Below are 7,712 nucleotides of genomic sequence, written 5' to 3' on the forward strand. Positions count from 1 at the left end.
CAGAGTTGTACTGATTTGCATTTTTTTCTTCCCCTCCTCCGCCTTTTTACAGACAGAATAATTACGTAGGTTACGCACCCACATATTATATGCCAGTTTGGTATGCTCTTAACTCCCGTGTTAAACAAGGGGAGGTTATTGTTATTTATGAGGAAACTTTGTGAAACAAGTTCACAACCTGTTAACTTTACCTGCAAATCCTACCGAATGTAGTGGAGGAAATGAGGTACAAAGGAAATTCAAGCCTTTTTCCTGCTAAGGTCATGTGAGAAGGTCTTTGAAAGAAGGGCCGTTTTACAGTAGGGAACAGTGTGGGAAATAGTTCTTCTTTCAGAGACCTCCTTACACGACCTTACCACTCTTAGCAGTTAAAGGCTGCCTTTCACAGGCACAGAAATACAAAAGAGAGAGAGAAAGAGTGCAGAGCACGTTTAATACCCAGTTCCTTACGGACCACTGAATTTGAGCAAATTTGTGGGTGCATGGTTGGTAACTGAACAGCTGATCTTCTGGGAGAACACAGGCTGCTTGCTGTTTCAGTTTGCACTCAGCGAAGAAGGTGTGGCAGGAAAGACAAATATTGTCAAAGGGCCGCCTCTCTTAAGAAAAATTGTCCCACATATCCAGTGGGGTACTACGTCACTGATTATTATGTAGAACACCTCAGATATTTTTGAGCAGTTCCAAAAGTAGCAACTGTAAATGTGAAAGTTTTTCTGAGCGGTGGTTTTTAAAGTTTTATCATTTTTTAACGTCGTAAATTTCAAGTTATGATGGTTTGTTGGAAAAAAATTTACACAGGTCCTGGAACCAACACTTATATGCTTGATACCTACGTATAGGTATATTTTCACAGAAATGGGGTGAAAATACCTGCCGTGTGTAGGTACATAATTATGTGAGAATTCGATTAAAAGGTGTTCATTCAATAGGTCCCTTTATAAAATCGAAGATTTGTGTTCCAAATCCACGAACCAAATTTGGCAAATGTGATCTCAATGAGTACACTTGATGAGCCTTCAAAGGACCTAAAAGAAAGATCTAAAGCAAACCATAATATTAACAGGCCTTTTAAGTGATTGTTGATGAAAACGGTGGATAAGTTCTGGAAGACGTGTTCTGTGCGATATGCAGGGATTAGGTTTAGGGTTCATGTGTCCCCCTGGTTTCCTGTGTTTATAGAAGAAAGAGACAAGTCACCCTGGAACCTCCTGTATTAAGGAAACACTCTCTTCGGCCAGCCGCTCATTATCAGGTAGACCTGACAGGTACGGCTGAAAAGGTCAGCCTATCAGGTCTACCTGATAGTGAGTGGCTGGCCTTAAACACGATTCCGCTCCTCTTTTGTTTGGGAAAAACCCGTTACTATTTACATGCCTAGCTGAAACTCAGCTAGAAGATCCATGAAACGAAATGATACTCGAGGCATTTCTTGCTTCCTGTGCTGACATACTGGGAGGACCATCGGCCGAGGTGAGGTTGTCAACTTTGGAAAGTTCGTTCATCCAGTACATCATTTCTTACTTCCTATAGGGACAGATTTATAGATTTCAGGCAGATGACAGTCATAGACGCTGAGTTAACAATTTAAGGTTAGGTTAGGAGCGGGGTGATGATGCTGTTGCAATCGTAGATGTTACAAATAGGTATGTAATATAGGCATTTTTGGGTAGAAACATAAAGAAGATTGTCAAAGTAGGATAGAAAGAGATGAACCTCACTAACACGCCACATTGCATATTTAGTCCAGCTTAAGGCGCATTAATAGAATTCGATTAAAAGGTGTTCATTCAATAGGTCCCTTTATAAAATCGAAGATTTGTGTTCCAAATCCACGAACCAAATTTGGCAAATATGACCTCAATGAGTACACTTGATGAGCTTTCAAAGGACCTAAAAGAAAGATCTAAAGCAAACCATAATATTAACAGGCCTTTTAAGTGATTGTTGGAAAATTTTGAAATGAAGAGAAAGTAACTGATACAATTCACAAGATTGTTGGAACTTGGAAAGTTGCACTAACATCTTCCCTTTTACTTCTGATTTCAGAAACAATCATGGTGATGTTCCCGACAACCGTGGACAGACGTCTTTGAGCAGATTGCCTCCTCCTCACCCTAACTCGGCAAGATTGAGGTAAGTCCAGATGATCTTGGCAATTTGTTAAGCTTAAACTTAATTTACACTTGGACACCTGAAAGCTTCAATAAACAATACTTTCTCATTACCTTGTATAGGTTCCCTATACGTAAGGGTAATAGAAAGTAAAAAGAGCCATCCATATAGAGAATTGCCTTGTGGATGGTTCTTTTCTGCTTAATGCTGTCCACTTGGTCCTCAAAAAAAGGGCTTTCACTTTTTCAGACGATTCGTATAAGCTTAACCCGCCTTTTAGGGCTGTTTGCCCCTACAACTAAGCCTCAGAATGGGCTTTTTGTGTACAAGTGGACTTTTTGTTTATTCAGATGGCTTCCCTATCTTCCCCAAACACCATGGAACTCTCTAAATTACGACCTGAAGAGTTTTGCATATTTTCAAAAATATGCTGAAACGAGTATGAAGAAGTGAAAACTTAAAAGGTGGCAAAAGTCGGAATTCCTCTTCAAAAAAGGAAAAGTAGTTAAAATTTATGGGAGAAAAATAACTTTCGACACGTCTCGAAAGAGTTGTGCTGGCATCGAGCAACTTTTTTCAAGGGATAACATTCTGAATTCTAAACATGTAGTAGTGTATGGGAGTGAGGAGGGAGAAGGGGAGGGGAAGAAGGATTTTGGGGAGGAGAGGGGAAGAGTGGGAGGGAGAAAAGCCTTGTCTTGTTTCCTGTTCCGGATTTTCTCTTGTGTTTTGGAAAACAAAGGCTCTCTTGGACTTGGAAACCAGCCTTATTGTTAGTGGTGATGTTTTTTTTTTAGGACGAGTTTTCTTTTTTAGTATGAATTTAAGCTGCCGCCATTTTGGTTTTCTTAAGAGTGATCCGGCGGAGTTCATTTAATAGAGGCGCGCGGTGTTCATTAAATGCAATTTTCATGTACATGTACTAGAGGATAAAATAGTTATGTGGAGTAAAAAATAATCCATGCACGTTATATACGACCTATTTACTCTAAGTATCACAACGAGGATTAATTAAATTATAAATCCCACCTACACCACTGTCTCGAAGGTCACTCCTCTCTCTCTCTCTCTCTCTCTCTCTCTCTCTCTCTCTCTCTCTCTCTCTCTCTCTCTCCCTCTCTCTCCCTCTCTCTCTCCCTCTCTCTCTCTCTCCCTCCCTCCCTCCCTCCCTCTCTCGTTCACTCATTTGGATTTTGGTCCTATTGCTCTATATCCTCTATTCTTTTTCTCTCTTGAGACAACGAGGACTTGAGGAGTGAGAGAGTAAAGTGATCTAGGAATGACAGAGAGGTGAGAGAGAGAGAAGGGATGTGTGTGTATGAGAGAGAAGGGATGTGAGAGAGAGAGAGGGATAGAGAGAGAGAAACGAGTGTAGAGAAAAGGAGAAGGATAGTGAGAAAGAGAGGTGGGCGCAGTAAGGAGGGGGAACTGAAATTACTTCAGGAAATGACTCTAGTTTCTCCACGACAAATTTTCCATCACAAACTGTGCTGAGTCTTGGGAATATGGACGAAGTCCTTTAGATAACGACATTGCTCATCGCTTTTCTGTCGTGCTTTAGATTTCCCAAGTGGAAGACAGAGACAGACGACAGGAACTTGTATGAGAGAGAGAGAGAAGGGAGATTTCTCTTATGCATGATCATGTCGGTAAGGAATGTAACGACATTGCTCATCGCTTTTCTGTCGTGCTTTAGATTTCCCAAGTGGAAGACAGAGACAGACGACAGGAACTTGTATGAGAGAGAGAGAGAAGGGAGATTTCTCTTATGCATGATCATGTCGGTACTATGTACATATGTTACATCCCTGAATGTAAATACCCAGAGATACCGTACATATGTAGATGTTAATATAAATATAGACGTACATACATAAGTATGTAGTAGATAGTGATAGATATTACAGACTGATAAATAATTAGTAAAACAATAGTATTTACTTACCTATACAAATAGTCGAGATACGAGTACACGTATCTACACAATACACATACATAGATTTATTGGAAAGATATTTTTTTTTTTACAGGTGACATAGGTATAGGTAATACGGCAGGAAATGAAGGTGGGGCTTCATCCCTGAATGTAAATACCCAGAGATACCGTACATATGTAGATGTTAATATAAACTTACATACCTACATACATAGGTATGTAGTAGACTAGTACCTAGATAGTGATAGATATTACAGACTGATAAATAATAGTAACTAGTAGGTATTTACCTATACAAATAGTCGAGATACGAGTACACGTATCTACACAATACACATACATAGATTTATTAGAAAGATATTTTTTTACAGGTGACATAGGTATAGGTAATACGGCAGGAAATGAAGGTGGGGCTCGGAAAATTGGCCCCCAATACTCTCGGCTACGCCATTTGCCCCCCCCCCCCTTGCAGTCCATTATTTGCCCCCTTTTATATCTGGGGATGCTCCATGCTGATAATGTTGTATTTATTATCAAAACAGAACAATTTATTGACATCCAATGTGAACTAGTTTTGTAATACTGGTGGTTAGTAGTTCAGTGAACGAAAGAACTGGAAGGAGGCTTTCCAATACCCATCGAGCAAAAAAACTCATGTGAAAGAACTTAGTAGTTAGTAACTTAGTACCTATGGTAACTTACAGACCTACTAAGTTTTTTTTCTTTTTTTTTTGCGAGAGAAAAAAAATAAATAAAATAGTATAAACAGTCCCGAAAAGTCTGTTTTTTTTTTCGGATAAGGCGTTTTAACACAGGAATACCCTGGTCGTTCACGCCGGCAAAAGTCTGTTTGAAATTCGCCCAGATTCGAAATTTATTAGACGAAATGTTAATTAGTGCGAGGAAACTTATGAGCAACTTTTAAAAAGACCAATACAGATGAAACACTCGACTTTCAATGCCTGTTTCATTTGTAAGAGCAATAAAACAGTTCCACTTCATTGAGTTTCAATGCTCCATTATATTCGACCACCGTCACATGAGCGCAAAATTGCACAAATCTTCCCCCATTTCACATTGTAGGTCACCAAAAGCGAACTTTTATACCGTTGCGTTGGCGTAGACGCGTGATAAACTGTTTTCATTTAATAAACTGCTTTCAGGAGATATAATTGATTTTTTCTTTCTCAAGGGGAAAAAATATATAGGAAGAATTTTATTATCTACCTGAAGATATTTAAATCAGCAACTATGTAACACAATTTTCAAAACGTGTCAACTCCATTATATTCGACCACCGTCACATGAGCGCAAAATTGCACAAATCTTCCCCCATTTCACATTGTAGGTCACCAAAAGCGAACTTTACCGTTGCGTTGGCGTAGACGCGTGATAAACTGTTTTCATTAAACTGCTTTCAGGAGATATAATTGATTTTTTCTTTCTCAAAGGGAAAAAATATATAGGAAGAATTTTATTATCTACCTACCTGGAGATATTTAAATCAGCAACTATATGTAACACAATTTTCAAAACGTGTCAAAAAAACATGGAAATGTGACACTTGCAGTATTGGTCAACACTAGTTCTATGAATAAATTTCTATAGAATAAAATGTTGACAGCATCAGCATTAAATGGAACCCTCCCTTTTTGGAGAGCTAATAATGTCATCCAAACCTGGGTTGACAAGTTGTCAAAAAATAGATCAAAAGTGCAATATTCCCTGAGTAAATAGAATGATAAATATACCAAACACACAGGGAGTGTATTCCAACTGTATACATATAGGGTATGTAAATTCAAACACCATGGAACTCTCTAAATTACGACCTGAAGAGTTTTGCATATTTTCAAAAATATGCTGAAACGAGTATGAAGAAGTGAAAACATAAAGGTGGCAAAAGTCGGAATTCCTCTTCAAAGAAGGAAAAGTAGTTAAAATTTATGGGAGAAAAATACCTTTTGGAGGTTAATGTGAAATTTTTATGGGGTTTTGGTCTAATGAGCTTTCACCTAAAGCCTCCGTTCAGTTTTTATAAAAACTCATTTCATAGAGGCGCGCGGTGTTCATTAAATGCAATTTTCATGTACATGTACTAGACTAGAGGATAAAATAGTTATGTGGAGTAAAAAATAATCCATGCACGTTATGTGAAATTTTTTGATGGGGTTTTGGTCTAATGAGCTTTCACCTAAAGCCTCCGTTCAGTTTTTATAAAAACTCATTTAATAGGCGCGCGCGGTGTTCATTAAATGCAATTTTCATGTACATGTACTAGAGGATAAAATAGTTATGTGGAGTAAAAAATAACCCATGTACGTTATATACGACCTATTTACTCTAAGTATCACAACGAGAATTAATTGAATTATAAATCCCACCTACACCACTGTCTCGAAACAGCTTTCTAGTCGGAATAACTTTACTTAATCTCAAGGAAAGGGGAAGCCTGCGTAATAATTGAAAGCTCAATCTATGAAGCCGAGGTAAATCTAATAAAGGCCTATTTCACTGGAGGAACTATGTTATTAACCATCATTGTGGTGGGCGCAGTAAGGAGGGGGAACTGAAATTACTTCAGGAAATGACTCTAGTTTCTCCACGACAAATTTTCCATCACAAACTGTGCTGATGCTGAGTCTTGGGAATATGGACGAAGTCCTTAAGAAGAAATGTTCTGTAGAAATAGGATCACAGTTTGTGTCATCTTAACAATTCTCATTTTCATGTTAGTGTCACTTGTGTTTTGTGTTCAAGCTCAAAGTTCAATCCTTTCCACTTTCATATCTCTTGTTTAGACAGGAATAAGGAACAAAGAGAGAAAAAAGAAAATGGATTATCCTTGGCAAGGATTTTCATTTTTTCTGAAATATGACGAAAAGCAAACGAAGAAATCCGCCTCAGGAATGTTTTCTAATGTCAAATTAAGACTTGGATTGAACTGCGTTGGCCCTGTTAACTTGCTCAAATGTCCCTTGGAAAAGTTTCCAGCAAAAAGTTTTATTTACCAAAGTTATATCTATGAAATTCTTCACCCCCTCTCCATTTATTTCTTGTAAATTTGGGTCACGGGATTTGAAGCTGAGCTTTCCTTTCCATCCAATATTTTTATTATTTTTCTCTTCAGGGGGATGTTTGTTTTCTTGTCTAGAGTTCCATGGTACTTACATGAAGAAGTAGTGTATTTTTATAACAATTACGCCTTTTACATGACTTTCAAAATTGGTTCATAAATTGTCTCAATGTGTCTCTTAGTAGTGTATAAAGTATGAACCTCATACATGATTTTCAAATTTGCTTCATAACTAGAGGATGCTTTGCAAGATTTTCTAAATTGGTTTTCGCATTCCAAGGTGCTTCCATTAGTTAGAAAATGGTTTTTATGATATCCAACTTTGTAATAGCTTTGCTTTCACTCTCCAAATGATAGAATTGCTATTCTCCTTGCTCTCCAATTGCTATATTAATTTCCATTGACACAGTTTCGTTCGATGCATGTTTTTGTCTCGATATGAGTTACTGTTATGTTTTTTCTATCAATTAACGGCGAAAACCCCCGACAGTTAAATAATATTTATACCCCGTGTGCTTTTATTTTTATATTCTATCTTACCCCAATCCTCTCGGCTACGCCATTTGCCCCCCCCCCCCCTCCTGT

The 7,712-nt window shown here is 38.0% G+C and overlaps 1 protein-coding gene across 1 annotated transcript in view; it reads left to right on the forward strand.

Moving 5' to 3' along the window:
* Positions 1 to 2,027: 2,027 nt before the first annotated feature.
* LOC103509986 (protein turtle-like) overlaps positions 2,028 to 7,712 on the forward strand; it is a 40,242-nt gene continuing 34,557 nt past the window's right edge. The window contains exon 1 of the mRNA XM_026824165.1: positions 2,028 to 2,136. The gene's annotated coding sequence lies outside the window, so the exon portion shown is untranslated. The remainder of the gene's footprint in view (positions 2,137 to 7,712) is intronic.

This window comes from Diaphorina citri, unplaced genomic scaffold, assembly GCF_000475195.1.
Source record: "Diaphorina citri unplaced genomic scaffold, Diaci psyllid genome assembly version 1.1 scaffold551, whole genome shotgun sequence".
NCBI classification, from domain to species: domain Eukaryota; kingdom Metazoa; phylum Arthropoda; class Insecta; order Hemiptera; family Psyllidae; genus Diaphorina; species Diaphorina citri.